The sequence below is a fragment of the Eleginops maclovinus genome, chromosome 3 (assembly GCF_036324505.1).
Source record: "Eleginops maclovinus isolate JMC-PN-2008 ecotype Puerto Natales chromosome 3, JC_Emac_rtc_rv5, whole genome shotgun sequence".
Lineage (NCBI taxonomy): Eukaryota > Metazoa > Chordata > Actinopteri > Perciformes > Eleginopidae > Eleginops > Eleginops maclovinus.
In genome coordinates this window covers 5,693,264-5,720,723 of record NC_086351.1, presented here as the reverse complement: position 1 = coordinate 5,720,723, position 27,460 = coordinate 5,693,264, and the positions used below count along the sequence as shown (strand labels likewise).

The 27,460-nt window shown below is 39.7% G+C and overlaps 1 long non-coding RNA gene across 1 annotated transcript in view; it reads left to right on the top strand.

Moving 5' to 3' along the window:
- Positions 1-19,681: 19,681 nt before the first annotated feature.
- The window catches only part of LOC134862209 (uncharacterized), a 53,517-nt gene continuing 45,738 nt past the window's right edge, over positions 19,682-27,460 (top strand). Inside the window, exon 1 of the long non-coding RNA XR_010165475.1 lies at positions 19,682-19,991. This is a non-coding gene — a long non-coding RNA (uncharacterized LOC134862209). The remainder of the gene's footprint in view (positions 19,992-27,460) is intronic.

The following is a 27,460-nucleotide window of genomic DNA, read 5'->3' as shown; positions in this document are numbered from 1 at the left end:
GATGAATCAGACCAGTAATATATAAATATTATTTTTGGTAAATGACATGCTCCCCTATCCAACAGTAACACACATTACCTTGGAGCAATACCAGAGACAGCTTGAACCATAGTGGCCTTACAGCCCGGGAGGCAGCTGAAAGTAGCAGCAAAGCACTTTTTTTTCTTCTAAGAGTCATTACATACAAGAATTAGAGGACAAATTCCAGGAAAAGCATTAGCAATTAGACGTCCAGCAACCGTCAAGGTATGTCATTATAGGCAATGTGCGTGATTAGGGTAAAAGGTTCAATAAATTACATTAACATACTTTTAAAATCACAAGGGGAGTGTACAAGGACCTAAAAGAGGCAGAATGCACATATTGATTTCCCTTCCCCCAATGGAAATTTATTTGGTGGCTGCTGAGCAATGAGAGTCGTTGCAGTGCTCAATTTCGTGAAACATGCAGTTGAACTCTACAGAGTAAGTGAGTGCTCTGCAGAAAATGTGTAAAAATGTTTGTGTTTTTATGAAATGGAAATAACTCAATTCAAAGCCATTTTGTTACTGCTGAATTTTTAAAGAATGTTTCTTTTGAAATCTGAAGGATATCTCATTTCTATGCCTCATTCTGCACAGGGAACACAAAGCAAACACACTGATGTCTGCTGTTTTGCTGTTATTCCTGCCCCCCCTGCACAATCCATTCTTTAGTTGAACTCTAGACAAGCTCATAAGCTTTAAGACCTAGAGGAAAAAACAATATAGAAGTGAGTGATTACTGTGTTTCCTGGACGATTTGATATGTGCAGTGTTTCATCTACGGCCAGTTGTGTCTCGCTAATGAATCTGATGAAGTTTGTTAATAAACTGAACACAACTTCCTGACAAGAGAACACTAATTGATTGGACAGCATGATGAAGTTTAAAGGCTGATCAAATAAAGTTGTCTTCATGTTTGGGCAATGTTGATGCATACAGCTGACAGCTCCAAACGCTTCTTGATGTCAAAGTGTGTGCATGTCTGCGTGTCCACTGTTGGGTTGCCTGGCAGAGCCTGAAACGCAGCTGTTGGCTTTAATCGACTTTTCGGATAGGGAAGATTTTCCAGTCCAGGGACGCACACCTTCAAATCGGCTCAGAAGCTTGCTGGCAGAGAAGGGAACCCAATCTCCATGGTCAAATGGCACCTTTCAACCCGTCTGCTTACGGGCTGGCTGTGAGAAAGGGGCTCAGGGTCCAGGGGAAGGGGCTGGCAGCACCAGCACGGCAGTTTTTTACGGTGGAAGAACCTAATTGCACAAGGCATCTCCAAACCCCACGGAACTGGCTGCTGTCCACACCTTTCCCTTGAGCTGGCTTAGAGGAGTGCATCACTTGTATGAAAATCATGCTGGAAGCACAAACCAAGGGGAAACTTCACCTGAAGTTGGAATCTATAAATGGTCTCTTTTCTCCATTCCAACTCTAGTTTCAAGGAAACACACAAATAAATATGGTCTAAATATTTTCAAGGTGTAAACAATTACAAACTTCCCATCAGAAATGATGTACAGCAATATTGGCCTCTGTTCCTACAACTCATTGTAAATAAGGAAAAAATGATTGAACTTGTATTTATCGTGCAGACTTGTCAAATCAGTATTCCCTGTTTAAATACATAAACTTTAGGATGCTTTTAAAGCTGACCTCTGATGTCTCATATTTATATTACAACTGACAGCCAAGCTTACAGAAAATAAAGCCATTTCATTTGCCCTTGGAAGTCTCGATTGTGTGTGCAGGCTGAGCATTTTTACAACCACATCACCCCCTGTTGTCCATCTTCCAGCTGTCGGATATGTGGGCCCTGGTGCTCCTGTTAACTGCTTGGAATAGCAGTTTAAGTGGAGTGTCAGAGCCCACAGCAAAATGGTTGCCATTCTTCAGGAGGAAAGTATGAGGCACATGGCATCATTAAGCCGATGAGACCCTCAAGGTGATGTAGGCAGTCTCCATGATACTCCCTAGTACTATCAATTCTGCTTATGGAACCACTTACCTCCCAATGGCCCCGTAATCTATTTTTAATATTTGCCAGATAAGTGCACTCACAGACATTTTTCAAGTAAAGGCCAGACTTCTGACCATTAGTCATTAAGGAAAAAATGTGAAGGAGACGCACAGAATTTACTCTGAAATATAATACAGCGGTCCCACACACTAAATGTGCTTATATTTATTTATAGTTTTCACTATGTTATGATGACATGCATATCAATGAAGGGAAGAGACATGTAAGGTACACAAACGTCATGAAAAAAGTAACGCTGTCAATCTCCATCTGACGATTGACATGATGTCTAATGTGACGTCTCATTTGATGCATGACTGTATACAACAACAAAAAACAGATAGAGAGCTTATACAAGTTTTTTTCTTCACACATGAAACAAAGTGATGTGTTATTTACGGTGTGCACTAAAATACACTGAAAAAAACGTTTTAAATTCTTATTATAATCAATTCTCTTTCCAGATTAACCAAAACTCCAATAAACTGAACACCACTGTTTATGGGTATTTAGTAGAGTTAGCCCTATTCCCTAGCATATCCTAAAGCTGTACATATAACCTAACAAATGTTATATTAGTTTAGGCCATTACAGTACTACTAAGATAATCATGAAACAACAGCCAGCATCAGATTAGCATTTGTGCTAGCGTTTAGCATTTGTCATTCACAGGCGTTTGGAAAACAGATATCATTAACGTTAATTAAGTTGTGTCCAGAATGAAAAAAAAAAACAGGCATCAAGCTGATAATTCAATAGCACGTATGTTTTTTGAGGTGTAAAAAAGGGTCCACGTATCCACAACACAAAGCAAAAAGCAGGGTTTCTGTTAAGTGTAACATGTCTACAACTCTAAAATACTGACATTTTCCTCTGCCTACAAAATACAGTCAATCCAATCTATGGGATATCTAATATCACTCTGTACATCACATTGTCTTGCATTCTATTGTGTATGGTTAATACTAATAATCAGCAAGCAAACTTGATGATCACCAAATGAACCAGACAAGATGAGGAAGTTCCTGAACACCTCGCTGCTCACTATTATCAGATGCCTTTGCCTCCCTCCGCCCTCTAATCAGCGCTCTTGACTGAGTGCAGATGTCATAATTATTAATCTGTTCAGACGAGCCTCTGATGATTGATGAGAGGCACATCCTAATCAATGGCGAATGCATGATAAGTGTTTACTGTGAAGATTATAGCAGCGGCACATCAGGTAGAGTGGCTTTTCCCCTCATTACAGCACCAGAAAATAACTCGCTGACACTTAGACCTGATCTTTAATCAGGGATTATCTGGCACTTGACATTATTTTCAAGAATGCCAAAATCTTTCTTGAACCTCAGACAAGAAAACACACGAGTTGTTTCTCCCTCACTGGCTTTGAAGGAAATACTTCATCGTGTACAAGTACTTTGGATGCCCATGAGGAAAGGTTTTTCCAAGCTTATGTCCTTATGGATGCAATACACCATTTTGGGTCCAGATTTTAATTGAGACTTTGTGCAATTTTCATTTGGACTCGCTGATAACTGCACCTTCTGTTACATTTGCCTGTCATGGTTTATAATGTCCAATTTCTTCCTGAACATTAGTTGAGTCAGTTTCTCGTTCATTGACTCCTGGAATCAGTGCTATGAAAAAAAAAAGGAAATAGAAAACACTGTCTCCGCAAATCTCAGCAAGAGCTTTCAAAGTCTGACTTTCCTAGCTAAGGGCTCAGTGCAGAGACCAACAAAGCTCAAGCAAATGCTGGCCCAGAATGCAAATACCTTTCGTAAAAACCAGCACTCAACCTTGTTTGGAACTGTTCAAGACCCTTTGAGGATGACAGGGTAAGAGATGGATTTCTGAGCGAAATTGTCTTGGTAAAGCCCCCGTCAATCACTCTTCAGGGAGAATTGTTGGATGGAAAGGGGGAGACTCGATGAGTGTGGCTTTCTGTGCATATTATGGCAAACAAACCTTTTTGCCAGCCATAAGAGCAATGAGAGCAGGATAGATACAGTCCTAATTGAACTGCACATGAGCTAACAGCAAGATCCCTATGCTACATTGTAGACTGATACAGGGGTATCCGTTATTCACATGGCTTGAAGTTTGTATTTGAATAAATACAAAGGTCCAGGCTGAAACAAATGCATATGCTTGATGTACAATTACAAAAAAGATTCTGTGATCTTCTTTTGATTTATTCCATTGACTGGATTTAAATCCTCTATATCATTCTTAATCTCCGACAATTCTCTCTGTTATTGATTTGTTACATTAACGTTTTTCAAGCTCCACAAAAAAGAAAAAGACAAGGTGGATCAAGTCTGCCTGTGCCTGTAGCACAATGGATTACGATTACAGGCAATCCTTAGATGGCAGTATTCAACCATTGCAGAACAACAGGAAACCACTGTCGCAGGGAGAACCTGTAAGCCTCTGGAAGGTCACATTTTCCTCTGAAATCACACTTTGCAAAAATGAACATTGTTTTCATAGGGAAAATGATAGCCCCTAATATGCATAAATCCAGACAGGTGTAAGGGATTTGGAGACAGTGACTCTATCAGTGGAAGTTGTATGTTGTCAAATGAAAGAGGAATATATTGGTCTGTATGCTTTGGAAAAGTGGGGTAAACTGGAAATATAAATCGGATTGTGGATAAGTGCTATTGCGTATTTTGGAAATGCTTGGTTACTACTATTACTGACCATTCACACATTCTAAATGAAAAGTACTCAAGATTTAACCAGATGTGGCATTAGTGTAGACAATGAGAGAATCAAACCATGAAATCCAAATTGAAGTAAACAGGGGAATTGCAGAAATGTTAATTCAATTGAATTCAGTAGTTTCTTCTAGTAAAAAAGCAGCTCTTCAGCCGTCTGCTACCAAGTGAGATTACACAGACAGGACCTGAACACACCATGGCACAAGACCAAATGTCAAACCATCCCTGTGCAGCCTGCAGCAGACATTTGATATCAAATATGAATGGGTTCAAAGACATTGATATGTGACGTGTTAATATATGGAGCATATTCACTGCTCATGAAGGCAGTGGAGTATACTGTAACCAGTAGCCAAGCAACATTAAAGCAAAGTCTCTTTGCTATAGTACCTTTCAGAGGATCTGACTATTATCAGACACAAGTTTTTACTACTAACTACTGTATATGTTACGCAGTTGTGTTCACAAAATACACATACAGCCACATTGTGTATAGCCTAACTTTCCGACCTGACACTCTGCTTCTTTGGGGCCCGAACTACTTGCTGAGAAGTTCGTTGTATTAATATCTTAATAGCTATATAGTTAGTGTGATGGATGAGATTTCCATTATTGAAACTCAGTAATCTTTGCACGAGTAATGTTACCCTATCTGTATGTTTTTTTATTTATTTAACATGTACGGTATCCATTCACAAATGCTAAGTACAGCCAAACCTCTATAACATTAATCTTGACTGCGTCACAACTGAACAAAACAAACACAATCCAAGCAGTAAGCATAAATATGTAATTTGACTTGATGCACCGTCCCCGTAATTACACAATCTTTGCTTCGCTCATGATTGCTTTAGAGCCATGGCTCATACACTTGTCTGTTACTCATGAGATGTCTTTATTTTTTTATTTGCTCGTGTAGGGGTTGTTTGCCCCCCCTCTGGTTCTGATGGCAGAAAGAGGATTTGATTCAGTCCCATTCAAACAGGAACATTATATAAAAAGGGATCAGGTTCTGTTTATTAGGAAATGTGTGGTGAGTGACATTCCAAAGTAAACATTAACATTTGTAATGGTATAATCTGTGAAGAATGTAGGGGTCCATTATTTCACTGTTTCGATTCACACACATTTTTATTTTTAAACCTTGCATTGCCTTTGACAAATTATTCGGAAGCCCAATAATATAATATATCTAAAGGTTAAATGTAATCCAAGCTGTTTTAAGAATCATCTTGTGAATGGTTGCAACAGGTACAAAAAGATATGCAAACATGGATTGCAGCTTATTTATTTGCTCTTATGTGCAAAGAAAAATCAATAACACTTTAAACATGAACAACCAGAGTGGCGAAGGGGATTCATCATTTTGACTGAACATGTTAAAGCAGTGTGTATGACATGGCTGCATAACACGGCTATAACAAATATGTTATTCGTCTGTTTTCTGAACTAACTCTACACAAGCGAAACTCTAATACTCAATTATTTCTAACCTAAAGCAATGTAATCTCCCAAAACACAAATCTTCTAACACTTTTTAACATGACACACTAAAGGATGTTAGTTTTTGCATTTTTAAAGCAGAGAACAGATAAATGTAATCCTGTTGATGTCCCTATCAGATGAAGGTGTCTCATAAATCATTCAGCATCCACCCTGGCTTGTTCCTACTGCTCTTTAACGGAGGACTCCTCACAACGGCCAATTAACAGAAACCGACACAGCTTAGATTGAGTTTGATAGATGAATTATTTAACAAAGCGCATACATATGACTCGTTGCTATTTAACAAGGTGTTAGAACATGAACTATGAGCATCATCTTTTTTCTCTCTCTGAGTGTGGTGTTTAAAAAAAATGAAGCATTAGAAAAGCTCAGAGAAATGTCATTTATTTCATTGGATTTGGAACTGGACATGTGTATGAATTAAGTAGATAACATATTGTTCTATTGTCCATCCGTCCATCCATCTTCCCTCACTTCGTCAGGGTCGCGGAGGTAACAGCTCCAGCAGAGCGCCCCAAACTTCTCTTTCCCTGGCCACATCAACCAGCTCTGACTGGGGGATTCCAAGGCGCTCCCAGGCCAGCGAAGAGATATAATCCCTCCACCTGGTCCTAGGTCTACCCCTCGGTCTCTTCCCAGCTGGATGTGCCTGGAACACGTCCCTAGGGTGGAGCCCAGGTGGCATCCTCACTAGGTGCCGAACCACCTCAACTGGCTCCTTTCAACGCGAAGGAGCAGCGGTTCTACTCCGAGTCCCTCCCGGATGACTGAACTTCTCACCTTATCCCTAAGGCAGATGCCAGCCACCCTGCGGAGAAATCCCATTTCGGCTGCTTGTATCCGCGATCTCGTTCTTTCGGTCATGACCCATCCTTCATGACCATAGGTGAGGGTAGGAACGAAGATGGCCCGGTAGACAGAGAGCTTTGCCTTCTGGCTCAGCTCTCTTTTCGTCACAACGGTGCGATAAAGCGACTGCAGTACCGCTCCCGCTGCTCCGATTCTCCGGCCCATCTCATGCTCCATTGTTCCCTCACTCGAGAACAAGACCCCGAGGTACTTGAACTCCTACACTTGGAGTAAGGCCTCATTCCCTATCTGGAGTGGACAGTCCATCGGTTTCCTGCTGAGAACCATGGCCTCAGATTTGGAGGTGCTGATCCTATTGTTCTATTGTACATACATATATGATTGACAGTAAACAGTGGATGTACATAAAATAAAACATGTTTTTTAAAGTGCACAGCATGTTTACCTGTCACTCAAGTCTCTCCCTGTCTCTTGCTACTCCTCCACATATGCTCCATTTTACATGTACTTTATAAAGTGCCATCTTGCTCGTTAAATATCAAGGGAAAAGATTTTCATCACACAAAGCACATTTAATAAACAAGTGGATCCACTTACACTGCAAGCATGAGAAACAATAAACATACAACACATTCATCTAGCCTGCAATTACATTTGTACACAATTCAGAGTCGGTCAACAATGTGCATACAATTCGGTATAATAATAGTTTTAATGCATATTTCTGGGATGTTTAAAATACTATACATAACAAAGTATCTCTCCTACCCTTCAGTGTGTCTTCTGCATGCCAATAAGTGCCTCTGCATATTATTTTTTAAAATACTTTTATTCATAAAAGGCCAATATTGGGGGGTTAATTCTTTGTTTTGGCTCTGTAAAAATTAAAGTTGTTCCCAACCAGTTAGTTTGAAAGCATAGAGCAATATGTTACTAATCTGGTTTTGTCGTTAATTGTAATATTGCAGTGAATGATGTTGATGAATTGAAATGTTTCCCCCCCTACTGTTGCAGCTGACCTATATGGCCATGTTAGAGAATATCCGTTGCTCAAAAGGTGAGCCATGAGAAACTGGAGTATAGTTTTTCCATTTTTAAATAAAAGAGTTCACAAAATACTATGGGAAGATGTAAGCTGTACGCTGTTATTGAGCCTACTGTGATATAGACACCCCCTTTACATATCAAACACTGACGAGCAGTGATGCAGCAGACCGGTGTGCAGAAATATGGAGAATTGTGTGAGTGAGCCTTATAATTTTCTGTAAGGAGGCGAGTGCTGAGCATGGCAAGGTCACCAGCATGACAGCAGAAGGTCATCAGCACCATGCTAGTCCGCCTGCTGCTCCTCGAGCCCGACCTTGTCAAAGTCAAGTGTTGAGTTGCTAATGCCCCGTAACCCAGCGTGCGCAGCACAGAAACTTACACCGACGCAGGCCGGACGTAGCCGCTGGCATTACTGATGAAGCTAACACTCTTAATTGCCTCTGCGTGATTCCCAGGCTTGACCCAAACTTGGCTGCCACTTCATCTCGCTCTCCTCTGTCTCAACTGCGTCTTTTTCCCGAGCCGCACCCATGGCGGGACAGCTGGCCCACATCCAGGAGCATCACAATATTGTCTGGACCACTCTCTGTGCTCCCAGTACCCTCCTCGTCAAATTAACCTTTAAATCAAAGATGGATTCCTCTCCTCTCCTCTCCGCCCCTGTGTCTCCCTCATCTTGTCCTCTGGGTGAATTAATAAAACCCTAATTTCCTCATTAGCCCTGTCAATTCATGCAGGGAGTAATAGGCACTACTTGGAGGAGAGCTCTCTTACATACAAAAATGTTCCGTTGACAATTAGCTTCCTGGGAGCTTTTCGGGAGGGGGGGGGGAGGGTGGCTCTCAGAGTGACTTCTGGCATCAGATTTTTTGTTCAGTTGTGCGTGTGTGTGTGCAGGGGATGCTCAGACAGTCAGTGGTCCTTCTGATTGCAGGAACACTCGTTGTGTTTCCTATCCATGATGACAGGAACCTTCACAACAGGGTGTTTTGACATTTGACTCAGAAAGTAGGACACAAGAAGGGTGCTTACAAACTGAATCAAATGTTTTACACAAAGCCCAGGTCACGACATTCGTATTTTCCTTGGGAATTTGGATGCTTTCATTCTGCAATAACAATGGTGATGGGAATTGTATTTGTTTAGCAGCAGTTTGTTCATCAATACAAGTTTTCGGCAAATATAAATGTGGACCTGGTGATGATGCTATATGAAAGTTATGGGATCGCCAAAGCTCTCTAAAAATACATAATGAAGTCACAAGATGTAAGGGTTTTATTCAACAAAGGATGTTTTCATCTTCTCCATGAGAACACATTAAACTCAATTTAGAAAAAAAAGACACAGAAAGATGCCATTAACAATATGTACCAGTGAAGTGGCCCTTCAGAGTTTTTAAAGGTCATCCGCCCATCAAATGCATTTTTCTATAACTGCATTGTGTTCTACTTTCTTTGGTATCAAATCCAACCAATCTGTAAAATATACCTTTCACTTACCCACCCTGAAACTACAGCCACCACACATTCAGTGTGCTTTTAAGGTGTGACATGTGTCCATGAGTACGTGCGGTACACATGTGTAACATCAATAACCTTTGTGGACCCTCACCTCCCCTGAGGACAGAGTGGTTGACAGTTGTGTGCTCAATTCCTCCTAAACCTCTCTGACAGGTCACATGGTGATTTATTACTGTGAGTCATAGGAGAAAAACAACAATATGTTGGGGAAGCATATTCTCTCAAGCTTTTCCAGCCGATGTCAGTGGTTATCTGTTTAGGGCAAAGGCCAGCGATAAAGGTCAAAAGGTACACTGTTACAAAACTAGTGACATTTTGCAAACTTTACTTGCTAACTTCATGTTTATGTTATGTAACATGCTGTATTTCACTGTATTTGTTGCCATTTGTTATAACCTGCAGTATAAAAAGGGCTAGCAGCAGAGTGAAAGGTAGCCTTGGAGAGGTGATACATATTAGGCGTGACACAAGCCTGTGAGAAAAAGGGAGATTAGAGTAACCGACGTTATCTCTTCAATACGTTTTGCATCTATAGGTGAATATGAATAACCAGTTTGTACATTTATACTTTCTATTCCAGTTAATTTCACCACAAATAGCACTCGTACTAGTTTTAGGATGGAGCCAGCCTAGCAGGCGGTTCCTAAAGGGCCCTTGTGTGACTTGTGATAAATACGACCTGATTTGACTTTCAAACTACAAGCTATTTGAAAGCTTGATGGTTTAATGAAGAAAAATGAAATCACTCTACAGTCAATCACTTTTGATGTATTAAAAATCTGATATAAAATCACCGCCAATCTGATGTTGAGAGTCAGAATTTGATGGCTTTGAACACAATGCCAAAAAGTATTCTTTATTAGCCAGACCCAGCTGAACTCTGCCAGAGTCATTTTCCAGACAAATATGTGATGTGACGGTTGACGTTTGTGATTTCATGTGACTTGGGGACTCAGTTCTGCGACTTACGTTCACAGCCGCACACAGGGGGAAGGAGATTGGTGCCGGGTATTGGCTAGAGGATTGTGGCTGCCGATGCTCAGGGAAGATGCTGTTCTTTGTTGCAGGGTGTTTTCTCAGTCTCAACACAGCAGGGAATCACAGGCCTGCATTGTCAACACATGCCTTGAAAGCTGCAAGTTTTCAAAAGAAACATCAAAAGGATTTAACCATGCAGTAGATATTTATTTTATTTGTAGCTTATGTTTTTACAAATCATTAACAGTGCTCCTAAATCGCGAGAGCCTTTGGGATAAATAGTTGCATTTTACAGCTCAAAGCCAAGCTGTCAGAGTGGGATGTCAGCGTTTGTAATTATAAAAAGATTTGTTTGGACACAAACACAAAAGAGAAAAGTAGCTTCCTGGACAGATAATTATGGTTAGGTATCATGCAAGTAATCCATCAGCAAAAGAGCAAGAAATTGGGCTACTTCGCTCCATAAAAGATGCAAAACCAAGTTATTCTTGTTGAGTTTAACTAACACTTATCCACTAACATCCATTTTCACTGTGTCAAAATAACCACGCCGTTTTTACATGACTGAAACAAGCAGCATTTTGGGAAATTGGGACTGCGGTGGCCATGAATATATTTCAACTTTATCCTTTAAACTGGTTATCTATAAACAAACCATAACAATGGCCGGCCTGTGAAGAAGAAATGATAATAAATGATGTGTTCAGGACTGAAATGCCCTACTGTAACACTGTTTTCTCAGATCCTTTTTTCCTCCATGTAACAAAGGGTAACAAAAGCATATTTGTCCTGTTTTTGTTTTGAATTTGTGAAGTTTAATCTCCAGTTACTCCAGCCAAACTCTTTACCAAAGACAGCATTCTGTTTTCCAACACATACTAGCAGCGCAATATAAATCCAATCTTTGTTTTATGTGTCTTTTACCTCGATCACAGCAGTGGTGAAGATGAAGACTTTTTGGAAGGGACATGTCGCTTTAGCCTCAGTGTTTGAGCATCAAGTTAAAGTATAAAATCCATCAATTGCATTCATGACTTTAAAACAAGACACCCTGAGATTTCAACTACTAAAATGGTGTTTAATTAGCTAGTTAGCTAGAGATGATAGCCTGCCAGCAGTAGCACACAAAATCTGTGGTGGCAAGCCATAAATGAGAGGCTACTTTGGTTTCTCTCTGTCTAATATTAGGACTGATTGGATCCAAATATTACATTAAACTACAATTGCTAAATGTGCCGGTGTTATTATTGTGAAATGCAAAGGTGCTAGAATTGACAGGCGCAGCAGCTAATCAGTAAGGGGGTGAGGCATAGCTCAGAGTCAATTACACTAAACAGGGTTCAATTTGGAGCTTTAAATGTTACTCCCCTTGTCCTACTTAATGGAAAGTTGTAACCATTGTGTCTGCACTCTTACCTGGTATTTACTGTGCCCACATCTCTATTAGCACGTTGTATGGAAAGTTTCAAACGCAAACTTATGAAATCTCAAAGTTTGTCGCTTGAAGTCAGTTGTTACCTCTATCTCACTTAATCTTTGCATTTCCCCTAACCTCAGAAAAAAAAGACAAAATACAAAATGATATTTTCAAGGTGGAGTGCTTTGAAAATGTTTAGCACAGAAACACCTTTTGAGACGCGGGAGTCGAGTGCATATTCAACCCGTCTCTCTCTTTCCTCTCAGTGTTTCAAAGTCGTGATAAGATGTGACAGTCTATCAAACCTCTGTGAGGGTTTTATACCATCCACGCTGCACTGCTCAGTTATCTTGGTGGCATTTTGCTGGCGATATAACAGGGAATCAATTATAAGTACACAGATATGGGAAAGGTTTAGTCGGCAAAAGATGCTTCTTGACAGTTTGATGATATGATGGCGGTAAATAAGCCCCATACATTTCTTTTTTCTCAGCTAAAAATACTATCCCCTTGAGCGAACGGCTGCATGTTACGATAAAGAGAAGAGAACAGTCTGTACAAAAGGCACAGCGTGTGGAATTAGACTCATGAGAGGAAATAACGGTAATGATAGTAATGATTTGGGTGATGTGAACTCGCAGCGCTTTAATCTTTTAACACAATATTCTTCTTGGGTTCCTGAAATAAAATCTATTGTTTTTAGCAACACATATGGGACAACCTTTAAAGCTAATGTAATACAATTTATTCTTGTCCCATTGTATTTACAGTAAATAATCAGTTATTCTGACTGAAACATTGTTCTAATCCTGAATATATATTTAGCTATAACCAGAAGAATAAGTTGTTGGAAAATAAATGCTACTGTTGAAAGAAGAGCATGCAGCAGAAAGTGTAATACTGACATTAAGCAAACTGAATTAAAGTAAAATGTGGTTTGAATATTTACATACATGTATAAAAAGGAAAGCAATACACTCATCAAAATAGTACACATTGTTCTATGGTGATTTAAAGAGTAAAGCACTGCATGGATATGCTTCATTAAGGAAGTGAATAGCTTAGCTGGTTGAGTGCTGAGACTAAATGTGTTTAGGATACAGGTTTCTTTAGCTCCTCATTCTCTCTTAAGCAAAAAGGCACAGGGCGAGTCAGAAGATTTGGAGATGGAAATGACACACCTTTTTTGGATTCTGAAAGAAAAGGCCTTAGAGGTTTCACAGCTGCTGTTGATACAGCTCCACTGAGCTGCAAACACTTCAAACGACTCAGGGAAAGGCATGTAGGAACTCCCCAAAGGCTTTCTAATCAAATGTCACAAGACCTTCATGGAAACAGTGAAGCAACTCAACCTATGGCAATGCCAGAGAAATGGCAAACGTCAACACATCAAGGGAGAGTGCTCTTGTTTCTAAACCTCCTTTACCTTGTTGGCAGTGACCGGATGCCTGTTGCGCTGACCTTGTGATGGATTGTTTGTTTGGCTGAGTTCAGCTTTCGTTCATAACTAAACAATAATAGAATATTGATCCTTCAGTAACAAAGTGATGTGTCAAGCAAAGTGTGTTTACCAGTGCCAGAGTCAAATAGGTTCATGTAGATGATCATTTAGAAACAATGCTGGATCTGTACACCTAAATACCAAAATAAAATGAATCTTTTTACACTGTCATTTCCACTTAATACACCCTAGCAAAGGCTACACGAATGCTACTGTATATAAAAGTGCATTGTTCTCTGTCATGGAGCTGCTTGTTTGTTCACAAACTGCCGTCCCAGAGGACTTATTGGTTTCATGGTCCTCAGCTTCACTCTCAGACAGAAAAGTAGTGCTTCAAATGGGGACAGAGAGGACTCGACGGAGGAAAGACAGCTGCTTTGTTTCCTTTTACATTCTTTCTGTCTGTGTACGGCATGGAGATTCCTCAAGCAGGATGACATAAAGTGGCAAAGTGACTTTTGGCATTTTTTGGAATTGCTGCAGAGATTAATAGACATTTTTCCACATGCCAGACTTGCGTGCTCATGTACTGTGTCTACGCTGGTAATGACAAATGGGAAAGGACACACATTAGCCCTCTGCGTACCTGACGCAGCTTCTCACCCAGTAATGGATTCACCTATGTGCCATCATCACCTTCTATTAGGCCCAGGACAGAATCAATAGTTTTCTAAATGCGGCCGAATCGTTCATCATAAGAGGCCTCGTGCCGCCCGCCTCATCCACCGCCTGCTTCCTCTCCCACCTGCCTGACTCGTTTTCCCTCCTCATATAGAGAATCGAGTATCCATTTGTGAGAAACCCCTAAAGAGGAAGACTTGATCAAACTGCGAACAGGTGTCATCAATTTCACAGATTCAGGCCGTATAATAGTGCCGCACTCAAATTAAACGTAAAGATTTTCAGACTCCAAGAAGATAATCGTAACTGACACGGGATAATCTTGTCTCGCGGACATTTTAATACACATGTAAACCCAATACACCCGAATGTCATTGTCTGACCTACACACGTATTTCTGGAGGAGCTCTTAATGCAGCAGCAGGATATTGTAAAATAAAAGTGCCATTTTTAATGGTTTTCTGAAATCAAGGGGGAAAGTATTTTGTTGTTGTATAAGGAGTCACAGTCATAATTAGTTTTCTGTTCAATTAATAATTAATATACAGTACAAAGGTTTTGGAAAATCAAATATGCATACCTTTCATCTTCAGTACAATGTCTGCGGTTTTGGAAAAAAATAACTCCGTGGGGAAACTGAATCCATGGAGTGCATTGACAGAACTGTGTTTATCTTTCATTTCATTACTTCCTGAAATGATGTTTTGTTTAAATGATGTGTTACTATTTATACTTGAAAAAATTTAAAACAGGGCATGGAAGAATAATCCCAAAACAGAAAGGACTGTAAACAAGGCAGCCTCACAGATAATGCAATGTCTGTGATATTTTTAAATGCAAGCTTGATGTATTGCTTACTATCAACTTGGAAAAATCTAGCAGCTATCAATATAAGAAGTTGATATAAATCTTAGGACAGGATTTGCTCACTATGGGATCTTTGTGAAGTCAGCAGGATAGCACCAGGCGGCCTGGCCTTCATTCTGCCAGCGTTCTTCAGGGAGGCTCGGCACTGGCTGCAAAGCCATGATTAATTGCCGCAATAAAGCTCATTATGGAGATTAAGTAGGAGTTACAGGAGCATTATTGATCACTGTCCTTTAAATAACCTTAAAGTTGCTTGTTTGTGCATGTTAGTATGACGCTGGTCAATGCTGAGGGCAACAAGGGGGGAAAGGGGTTCAATGCAATGTTGCTCGAGGACATTATCATGTGACATAACATCAGTCCAGCGTGGATATGTGAAACATGTTTGCAGGTTTGCTGTGACATAAGGTCTTTAAAAGGCCTCACACCTTTTACAGTCTAACGACAATCATACTGGCTGTTTTCTAATTGCTCAATTGTTATTTGAGGGAAATTCTGAGGATTAGAATAAAGTACCTGAGCTAAGGATCAAAACATCAAGTCATGTAAGATGGTTTTCCTCCTATTAAGTGATTTTTATTACGATTCAAAGTAAAATCCTATTTTAGGAATCCTTAAGGTGATCTCACAATTACAGTGTTCTGGTGTATGTGTGAAATCAATTCGAGTTGGTTAAATTGAATACCTTATTTTCAAAGACAATATAATAAATGATGGAAAACCCCTCAAATTATTAATTTTTACAGTTTATTTTTAAGTATATGTATTTTGCAACCCTGCAGTAGAATTCAGATTTATGAATCTACTACCTACATCACTGACATCATGCACACTGCAAGTATATGTGAAAGAGAATCCCGTTTTGAATCATACCCCTTTCATCTCCCAGCTTTGATTTACTGTATAAAAAGGAATTGTAAATCATTGATTCTGTTATACTTTACTCATCTTTTTCTTTTCCTAAATCCCTTTTTAAATCCTCTTATCCCTTCGAGCTTTTGGAAACCCTTGCGTTGACAATAAACCCCTGAATCTCTCGGAGCAATATATGAAAGCTTTTGTACTTTCTGAATATTGATCCTGCGTTAACGCCTTTTGTATGAATAGTCTATTGATGATGTCATTCAAAATGAATTATGCTTGCTATCATTTTGTCTGCTACTGGTAAACAAGAGTCAGACAAGAGCATTTGTGCTGGACTGTACAAAACACACAATGTGACCATGGTTAAAAACTGAATAGTAGTCAAGCAGACTTTAACGCCTGACAATAAAAGGCTGGGATCCACAGCAAGGATCCTGAACACAACACACCAGGCAGCTTGCCCTTCTATTTTAATATCCAAGTCACCATTTATTTGTCAAGAGCATGGCCAAGGACAAGTGTATGTAGTTTAAGATCGCTTTCAACAGGCAGCTCCTCAATAGACAACCGCCCATGTGTATATTCTGTCTAGGTATGTCTCAAGGTAACTTTATAAAAAAAACACTTATAAAAACAAGATATGGGCAGTGTATTAATTACCAGGTTATATTCAATAGTAAATATATGGTATGAAGCTGAGTACCACCTTAAGCATACATTATTCAAGTCCCTGATTTAATTCAAATGAATAAAAAGGAAAGATATTTCCTCCTATTGCTGCATAAGAACACAAATAAACAAACAAATAAACAGCTGACCAATAGGGGGCCTTCCACACCACATGTTTTGAAGGGTATACGTTTCAGCTTTAGGTAATAAATAAGGAAATACTGAGTAACAGGACAGCCCCGTTCTATGATATGTGTGATAAAAGGTGAATACATGAATGCATTCTGAGGTTTTTCTGGTGCATATTTGAGAACATCAGGGCCGATCAGTTCAAGTCAAGCTCCAACACTCTCCATCAGCGCCATAAGCTGTCAAATGAGACAGGCCAGGAGATCAGCACCTGCTCCTACCACACGGTCGACGGGTGTTAACCTGTCACTCAGTCTCCAATTTACAGCTCTACTCATCATTGACATCACGTTTCTAGTCCGACTAACCACGACACACAGCCTTCTTCCAAGAAAGGAAAACTCATTTAGAGAGATGACGACAGCGGCTCAGGTTTGTGCAGCATTGGTCATGATCATCACGTCCTTGAATAAAAGGGGCCTATTCCTATCAGGCTAATAATGCCGGGCTGCACATGTCATGCTCAGCACTGGCATGGGGGCGTTTTGAGCATGTCAGCGAGATAAGAGAATAGCAGGGTGCATGTTAACATGGCTTATCGGACCATGCCAGAAGAGGGCTTTGCCTGCCTTTTACAATAGTACAACCTCAAAGATGCAACTGCAGTATGTGCAATATGTGCATATGATTAAGATCCCGTAGGCAAGAAAGGATGAGAGAGGAGTGGTAGTGGAGTATGTTAAAAAGAAAAAGGGCATTTATGACTTTAGATTTGATTATATCCTGTATAATTTATAACAAAGAGAAATGATACATGGTATTTGTGATACAATCTAGAATTTGTAACACTTGGACTCCATGGTTTGACTCCAGATGTATGTCTATAGTCAGGAGTCCCCTAGTGGACAAAACAGGGCAGTGAATGGCACTACTGTAAAATGCAGTTGTATTACCCTGAGGCCAGGATTAATTCTGATACATCCACCCCCAGCCCTTTCTCTCGTGATACGGTGCCTCCTCGGCTCCAGGCTATCGAATAAAGTCAAAGTATATTTCCCTAAACTCTTTACCATAACCTCTCAGTGCAAGAGCCATACATCTGCACATTCTTATGTAGGAGAAAAACCTCTGGCTCTAGAGATAAGTCAAGGGCACAGAGTTGAACTCAGGCCTAATTTAGTGCTCCCACACGCTCTCCAGTTCACTATCGGCAATCTACAGGTGAGTAAGCACGGGCCAGTAGAGGAGTTTGGCAGACAGAGATAAGCAGATTCATTGACATGGGACACTTTGGCATCATTTCATTCCCAGACCCATTACACCTTATTGATCTCTGCTCCTGTTGCTTTTTAAAATCCCACAACACAAATAAAGCGGCTGCTTTGACTCAGAAATCTCTAAACCCAGCCCTTCCCCCTGCCAGACACTTGCTTCAAGCAAAAGTATCAACCCAAACATCATTTTAAAGTATTTTAGGTTAGTAATTAAACTCCCCCTAGTGCCGCATTCCTATTAACTCCACTTTTGATTACCCGGTGGCTTGAAATATGGAGTGGGCGGTTTCAGCAAGCATGAAAATGTGAATTCTGTCTCTCATCGACAGATGAAACATAGCACAACATCAGAAACTCTAATTCATTAAAGCGCTGCATCCTGAACTCATTTAGGTTCTTACACAGAAAAACACAATGTAGTGTTTGATTGATAAGAGATGTATGCTTAAAATAAATACTGCCTTCACCCCTAGCTCTGAACAACTGAACGGTTCTCACTTTTAAATATACTTGTGATTTAACCAAAACACCAGACCACGTCTTGCATGAAATTAAAACAATGGGGCTTGCACAGTTGGATAAATGGTATATTGAGGGAGAAAACAGGTAATAGCTGCCTCAGACACTCTTTTTTCAAATGCAAGGAAATGATGAGAATAACAGAGAAACAATCCAATGTGACAAACTGTCATGCAAACATCACAGTTGTGAAGATTTATAGGGAAAACAAATAGATGCTGTTGGATCTCAGAGTGAGCCAACAAGAAAATCATGAGAAATAAATGAAGTAAGTGATGCACTTTCATAACATAGTAGCTACAAGAAAAAGTGTCTATTCTATCTTAATAAAAAAGGGCACACAGTCTCAAATTAACAAGACACAGTCAAGGCAAGAATGGGAACCACTGTCATAAATGAAAGCATTTGGCCCATGACCATCTGTCCACATCAATTGTACGAGACCATCATTTAACATAATTCCCGTACTTATGAAAGCTTGCTTCTTGTAATCTATCTGTCAACCAATATTACTTGAATCATGAATTGCAGTCTTAAACATTCTGTAGATGCACTGTGATCCCTAAAAAGCCTGATTGTGTCCTGATCTCTTTGTTAACAGATGGTATCACACAAATACTTCCTATTGCATGCTAATATTTTACCAGAAGTAGCTCGCGGAATAGACTTCTGCTCAGTGGTGAAAGAAGCATTAAAGTCATTTTCAGCAAAATGTGCATAAGTTATTAAATGCAGAAGAAGACCATTCGGAGAAATGTAAAATAATAAGGAAGAAAACAATCTCTGAATTTGGATAATTGAGTAATCATCAACAAACTGATGGCTAGTTTGCTAAGTAAATAAAGCTGTAAAACAAATGTAGCAAAGTAAAAAGGGTTACTTCTGTTTTTGAAAAGAAGTGGAGCTGTAGTATAAATTAGCAGGAAAACCATATACTAAAGTAAAGCACACATACTCATATTTGCAATTACAAGACTTGAGTAAATGTACTTAAATGTACTTACATTCCACCAATGCTTCTGCTCAGGTTGAAGTTAGGTGAAGCAATGTTAGGTCACCAGACTAGATGTATTATTGTGAATAATAAAGATATAAGTTGTCCCAGCCTAACAGGTAGCCTACAACAAAGCTAACAGGAGAGCATGGATGATAAAGTAGAGCAGGCCGCGTCCTCACTTTCCTGAGAGGAAGCCTAATCAGGCACAAATGGAATCACCTGCGTGGGTTGGCCATGCCCTCTCCTCTGTTTGGCCAGGCTCTCACTGCTCACTGCATTTTCTGAGCAGGCTAGCTTTCTAGCATTATGATTGTGTAGCTTCAGGATGGCCTTCTTGAGGAAATAATTGTGTTTGAACCAAACTCCCTGCTGAAATTGCTATCACTAAAGGACCCAGTTTGCCTGCAATTCCTCCTATCATCTTTGGGCCTCAAACACAGCCTCATTCTGGAGGTAGGTTCTTGCTGTTGTTCCTGTTTTGACTTCACTCCACAAGGACTTCTACCAAGGTAGGAATTATTGTTGTTGTGACTTTATGACTATGCTGTGTTCTGGCTGGTGTTTTTGTGCTTGACTGCTGCTTTGTGTTTTGCTTTGCGCTATATTGGGCTAGCATTAGCTGCTAATTACTCTGCTAAATGTTGTTGTCACATTTGGTTTAGCATAAGTCGTGTATGTCTTTTGGTTGCTTAGTTTAGTTTCCTATTGATCATTGTTGGCTACTTCATTATCTATAGATACATGTGTTTCAATTATGGCATTATTATTTGATGTTGGAGTATTGTATGGTGTTTTGGGCTTTTTCTTTTGCAGTTTCTTTCCATACCTAGTTGTTGCTGTTGTGAAGTTTTAAGTCATTCAGTGTTTTTCCTTCTCTGTTTTTCCAGTTAACATTATACTGATTAATGGGATTGAACATATGCTATATTCTCGTTTCAGTGTCATTATAACTGCCTTTGCTTTGTTGCTATAGATACATTTTAAGGAAATATCAATGTTGGCACATTAATTTCACCCATATTTGCCCTGCTTGGATAACTTGGAATGTTTCCATTGCATTTGGTGTATGACATATTTTGTTTTGGTTGCTTCTGTTGCCTCAATGCAAATGTGGATCTAAGAGGCTATTATTGTCAACTGGCTTTATGGATCATGTATGCTAATTGTCGAACTCGCATTACACTCAAATGATTGATGTTTCTTTGCTTCAACAAGGTATAAGAGTTTGCATTTGGTTTTAAAATGCATGGTTGGAAACTACTCAAATGTGGCTCTGCTGAGTCTGTATTTGTCTGCACTGTTGGTTGTTTCATTGCTTTCACCCAATGCTAGTTTTTGCTTTTGTCTGCCATCTGTCTATATATTTGCAATGCTATTAATTGTGGATTGTGAATCCATGTATCTAAGGACCATTTGTTTTTCTTGCTTTATCCAGTAAACTGAAGATCGTCTGAGAGGCTTTTTTCGTTTTTACTTTTTACCTTTCTAAATGGTCAAATGTTCATTGGAGCGAGGGGCGGGGCGAAACCCTCTCCCTCTGTTTTTAGATGAGAATAAATCCATAATCAACTCAATTTACTCCAGGGCGGGAGAAGACCACCCCAACTAGCCACTCAGAGAATATCAGGACATTCTGATGTACCGTTTCAGAATAAAATACATTTGAAATCTCATATATGAGCTATTGTCCCTCTGGTTTTAGATAAGAATACATTTAAAAACTGTCCATAATCAAAGACTAATTTCACTTCAGGGTGGTAGCAGGCTACCTCAGAAAGTCACTCAGAGAATATCAAGAATATTTCATTCTTTATGAAAGGTTTGCTTTTGACTTGCGGCAAACATGTCTTGTGTTGTTCTGACTTAACTTGGTTTATTCCTTTTTTACTTTTTGTTTTTAGTTCAGATTAGTGAGCTGACACTTGATACTCAGGACACGGAAATGACTGATTTGGGAGTAACCAAAATTTGTCAAAATGTTGTAATCATAAAACTGCAACATAATTAAATGTAAAATGACTGGTCTGTTATCACTTTAATTAAAAGATATTAAAGAAACAGGAGCAGCAAAGTTTTAAATACAGGCTTTAATTTAAAAACGGTGCTGTACCTTTTACTAAAATATCAAGACGGTCTTGAATTGTTTCGTGACACAATAGCGCAAGAACAGTTTAATTTCAGACATCTTACCACAGTGCAGTGTATTTCCTGTATCATGTGAAGGAAACGATACACTAGACATCTGACTGCATTCATTGTTTGAAACTAAAGGGCCTTTCACTAACGGCCCTAACAGATCATCTCTATCTGCAGTAAGAGATAAAAGGGAGGTCCAAAGCACTCAAGAGGATTACTGTCTTAAACAGACTCTTTTAGTTTGGTTAAACCTGTTGCAATTACTGAACACTTTTCTTTTTAATCATGCCTCGGATAAACAAAAGATGGCACAAATCGATGTTGAGAGGAACGCTCCTAAATTGACAATGAGCCATAATCACATTTAGCCCCTGTGTTATCTGTCCGTTTCTACTTGTTCTTCTTCACTTGCACTGCTCACTCAAGCTGTTATCAGTCAAAGGCTTGACAGCGGTTCTCTGTTTCCAGGCATTGTACGTGCCTTTGTCAGTTCAAATCTCAGCATTCGGACAAGCTGCTATCGGACAAGGGTGCTTCCCAATCCCAGCCATTACTTTCACCTGTGTGACAACAGGCGCTCTTATCTGCTCTAGTGATGTGAGCCCAGCAGAGTTGCTGATTAATAGACATGGGGTCGCGTCACCCCTCTCTCCCTCTCCTTTCCTTTCTTTCTCTCTCACCAATTCCCAATGTTTGTCACACTGGGTGAATGAGATTGGAGCAGGCAAGTTGAATCAGACAAAAAAAAAAGAAGAGTATTCCGAGGTTATTTCAAAGTGATAAACATTAAGCGTGAATAAATGTTTTTAAAACTACTCTCTCCTGGGAGCGCAAGCGCACACACACAAACACACACACACACTTTCCCTGTTTTTAATTAAAAGCCTGAGTGACAACGTGGCCTATTTCTTCCATGGCTGTTTCAAATTGAGTGAGAGATAAGACTTATATTTAGGGAGCCTTATCGAACTCATCTATTTACTGCTGGGTAATTTTCATTTTCTTGACTTACAAGAAAGTGCAGACAGAAAAATCCTCCTCTGTCCTCTAGGTTTTAAATCTCCAAAGTGGAAATATGTCCCCTTCTCTATCCCCCTTTCTTGTTGTGGTTTATGAAAGTGAGAACATGGAAACAATGGATTTGGTGGTATCCTACTGTGCTTTCCATCCAAGCTGCTACATTACGTCAATATACTAGCACGATGCATGGTTAACATGGATGTTTTTGCAGTGTGTTAACATAAGGCCAGGTCTGATCTCTTAAACATTGTCATCTCCGGGTTAGATCCACACACTGTGCATAATGTCAGACCAACATTAAAGTCCCTACATCACCAACGAATCTGTTCCTCCTTGGTCTATTTTTGCATCCCAGTAAGGAGTCACTTGATCCTACCTCCTTCCTGACAGTTCATCCACTGTTTATCATTTTGTATCTTCCTGTAAGATTCACATAAAAGCAAAAAAGGGGAAGCATATTACGCTGAGAACCAACAGGAGATATGACGAGCTGTGAAACATTTATGCAAGGCTTTGATTTGTTTGGCTTGGTTTGTGTCTGGTTTGTCTCAAGGCGAGGCTTAATCAAAAGAGATGTACAACCTATATGGGGTTGGAATACATTATGCAGTGCTGTTCATACAGTGCGGTAAATGACTGAAGTGCATTTGTAAGCGAATGGGTTTCATTGTTTGTGGTTTTGACCCTGAGAAGGGCAGCATGTGATAATGAAGCAGTTGTCAGAAAGCCAGCCCCTCAGTGAGTGGCTTCGTCTTGTTGTTCGCTTCGTCACCACTAACAGTCTGTCTTCATTAATGCTGGATGGTTGCACAGATAGACTTCATCTTGGATTATCTGCAGGTAACAGCAGACTTTCCTCTGCAGGAAGAGGTGAAAACATCACCTGAAATTCCAAAATCAGGCTTTTGTCCACAATATCTTTTGCTTCAGAAGATGACTTTTGACCTTGCATTGTTTTACTAAGTTTGTTTGTCATATACTAGTTATAGTTCAGGTAAGAGTAATCAGTACTTAAAGCTGAATGTGGTTGAACGTAATTCGTTTTTTTTTATCTTGGTTTCTAGCCCCTGCTGACAGATACAGGTCAGATCATTGAACTAATATTTAGAATAGAATAGAATTACTTTATTGATCCCAATTTGGGAAATGTTTATGTTGCAGCAGCATAAAAACAAGGCAATATAGTTACAATAAAATAAAAAAATATACATTTGTGACAAAAAAATGTACAGAAAATATTTAAAAAATGTAAAGCAGGATGTAATGTGTACAATAAGTGCGAGAGGTGTGGAATATGAATAGAATAAATATAGAATGTACAGTATGTAATGGTTTAAGTCCTTAAGAGCGGCTATGGAGCAGAGAGTTACCTTTCAGCCAGAGGTGAGTTATACAGGGTTATTGCAGTGGGCAGGAATCTTCTCCTGTGGCTGTAAGTTTTAGTATCACCTTTTTTTTCTTAATATAATTGAACATATTGTATTCATTTTTATAAATATATTGCTTGATATCACAAATTTGCTGAAAAACGGTCAAACAGACAAACCAGGCAAAGTTCCAGGATAATGTCCTATTAAAGTGTGACACTGAATCATTATTTGGTGGTTTCATTTTGGATCAGCGTTTGACATATTTTTGGATTTGCTATTTAGTGATTTCTTTTGTCTACCTCTCCTTTTGTTATTGATAAAATATTACATCAGCTTGAGCTATTTTAATTCTAGCTTGCTTATATTAAACCTTTGAATGTTGTCTGTTGTGAATGTGCTATCTGAAAGCTGGCGTCAGTAACATCTCATCTGTGTTTCTTTTAGAAATTCAACAGTGTGGTAAGTCCTTCGCAAAAATGACATCATGTCACTTAATCTCCCGGTTAATATATTGATTTGATTTTAGTTCACTTGCATTACTCGGCTAAGAAAAGCTGATAACAGATATCTGAAACTCGCAGCAGATTTTCATTTGCATACATAAATGTATTTCATAAGGTATTTGATGGAATATGCATTTTATATAATGCTGTTGAATGCCACTCTTATGATTCAGTAGTGTGCATTTACCTAATTCAGAGCATGTCTATTTTTGAGGGCTCTGTAATCAACTTTGAAATGTGTTATTATATTAAATAATATATATTCAAATCTTAGTGACATACACAACAATAGTAATGATACCGAATTATAGAACTAATAGCAATTGTGTGTGACATCCTAATAGCTTTTGCGAAACAAATTAGAAAGATTTAATCACATATACAAAAGGAAATCTCATGAGATAAAGTAGGTCTAATTCTAATATTGAATTATCTGGGTCAAAGAAAGAACAAATGGGGGAAGGCAGTACGGCCTCTCATTATGGTAAAGTGGTTGCACCTGGGTGATGTGGGGGGATTGTTGCTTGTGCTGTCCTTCCTGCCTCAGTTGTGATCATGTTACCTCATGATTGGGATTCTGACAATTTTAGTCATTCGTCAATTAAACATCCAGATCAACTTTCTCACACAACATGCCCCCTTTCTGTTTTCTCAGTTAAAGTATTGCAATAGTGTATCTTTGTCTCGTTGAGTTTCTATTTTCTTCTCCTCCCTCACTGCCTTTTCTCTGCTCCGTCACCCATTTCCAACCTCCTCACAGTGGGAAGATTTTCTAATATCCATTACTTCCACTAGGGTCAGTGCAATCCCACTGGGTCCGCCAAAGACTTGGCAGGTGCCGATAAGGGCCCTGCTCCAGACACCGTAATAACTTAACAAATCCCTCCATGACCCAGAATCCCCTTCACCAGCGTGGCGTCCCACTATTTTCCATAAAGCCATTAAAAACTACCTGGTGTCATATCGGGAGAGGCAGGTGTGGGGTTGCAGTACACTCCATGCCATGCACATCTCAAAGACGTTCAATACAAAAACCCCAACAGTAAACTATAAATAGAAGAAAGCATTACGATTCATCACCTGCTGTCCGGATGTTGTTGGGACAGAATTGGTTCATGGACTTTGGATTGTGTGTCAGTGTATGTCTGCTTTGACCAGGCATGGTGGGCATGCAGTTTAACTTGTTCTCTTTCTGTCATACTCTAATTTTCTTTAATCCATTTCTTCACTGTAGTGCATCTTTCACTGACACACAGCGGGTCATTTTGGCTGGGCCTCCTGGAGCTTTTATCTGATAATGATACCCGCTTCACTGGGTATCAGACCACAGCTCCACCCATTTCTATTCCTCCTCCTAAAACGTATCTTTCAACCTGCCAATCATGCTTTAGCAGCGTTCGAGTGGCAATAGTGTTAATGATTCATTTCCCTTGTAATCCCCGCTCAGGCTGATAAGCTCATGACGGCTGCCGTTATTTGCGGCTGTTTTCCATTGTTTGCTGTGTTAAATTAAGCCTCAACGATCCATCCGTTGAGCCTCTGTGAGCAGAGGAAAAACCCATAGGCATGAGCTGCTCTAATAGATTAACTAGCCATACTGCACAAAGAAGGTGAAAACATCTGTGTCTGATCTCAGTGCAGTTTCTGGATGAACACAAGTCCTTTCTTAAGGCATTTTGATATTTATTGTTTATGGCTCGAGCCCAGGCCGGATGAGATGTTTCACGTTATCTTTATTCCCAGTCTTAAGTTGTTATTCTTGCATTAAATATCCATGATTAAATAAGCAGAACTCAGAGTTGAAGTTCAGAAAAAAACACCCCAAAGAATTAGCGGTGTCCGATTCGATTGACAGTAGCCTACTGTCATGATGTAAGCAAACAAGTAAGCGAGTAAGGCAAAAACATAGCTACAACTTTGGTGGTACAATTGGGTTCATACAAAAAATGGTCATTTATAGTGGAAGCTCAATAAGAACATATATTTTTATATATCGGATTTCATCCCACCCAAATGTCTTTTAAATGCTGCAGTCAGACATATGCTACTCTGGCGGAGATGTGAGTCAAATTGAGTCTCTAGTATTCTAATCATCACACGGTGTCTGTCAGGGCAAGGTGAACAGCGGCCTTCTCATAAAGACATCAGGCTTAACATCAGTGGAGCGCGCCGTGGGTAATAACAAGTTTCATGAAGCCATAAATCTGCCTAATCTAATGATTTGGCTCACCTGCTGCGCCACTTTGATGTGTCATGGTGGCTACTTGTCATTTCAAGGGGATGTGTCTGCAAGAAGTCAATGGTTTCCTCAACTGGACAGATTTATTTTTGTGTGACTGAATGTCTGGCGGTTTTTTAATGTCCCGTACAAGGAAATGGGTTTAAAAATAGAGGTTTACCTGTATGAATCCTAGTTTAAGGTAACAAATGGTGACCCTATTGGTTGTGTCCAGGCAGGCAAGCACACGTATGGTGTACATCACTGCTACACTTAATATAAACTCAAATAAGTCAATGGATCTATTACATTTTTTCAGTTTCCATTGACATTACTCGAATGTCACCTTTTCCTAGAAATGCCTTCAACAACCATTTAGAAGACAATTGCTAGCTGCAAAATTATTCTCTGAAACATGTCTCTATAGAGAGTTTAGAGGGTAAGAACTGTCCCTGGATCATGGTGTGCTATTTTTTTCCACCTCCTTTCACGAGACATTAGGCGTTTCCTCTAATTGAATGGACGCTGTCACTGGTTTCAAACAAATGACCGCCGTGTGTCCTCAACAATGTAGCCTAATAGCAGTTTGAACAAACAGTTCCTGCCCAACGTCGAGGACACATCCCTCATTGGGTCCCTCCTGTGCTAAGAGCCTCCTTTTTTGAAGGCAGCTTTGCTCCATCATAAAAGCTGGCAATTATGGGAGATTGCCAAGTGTTCTGAAAGTCACC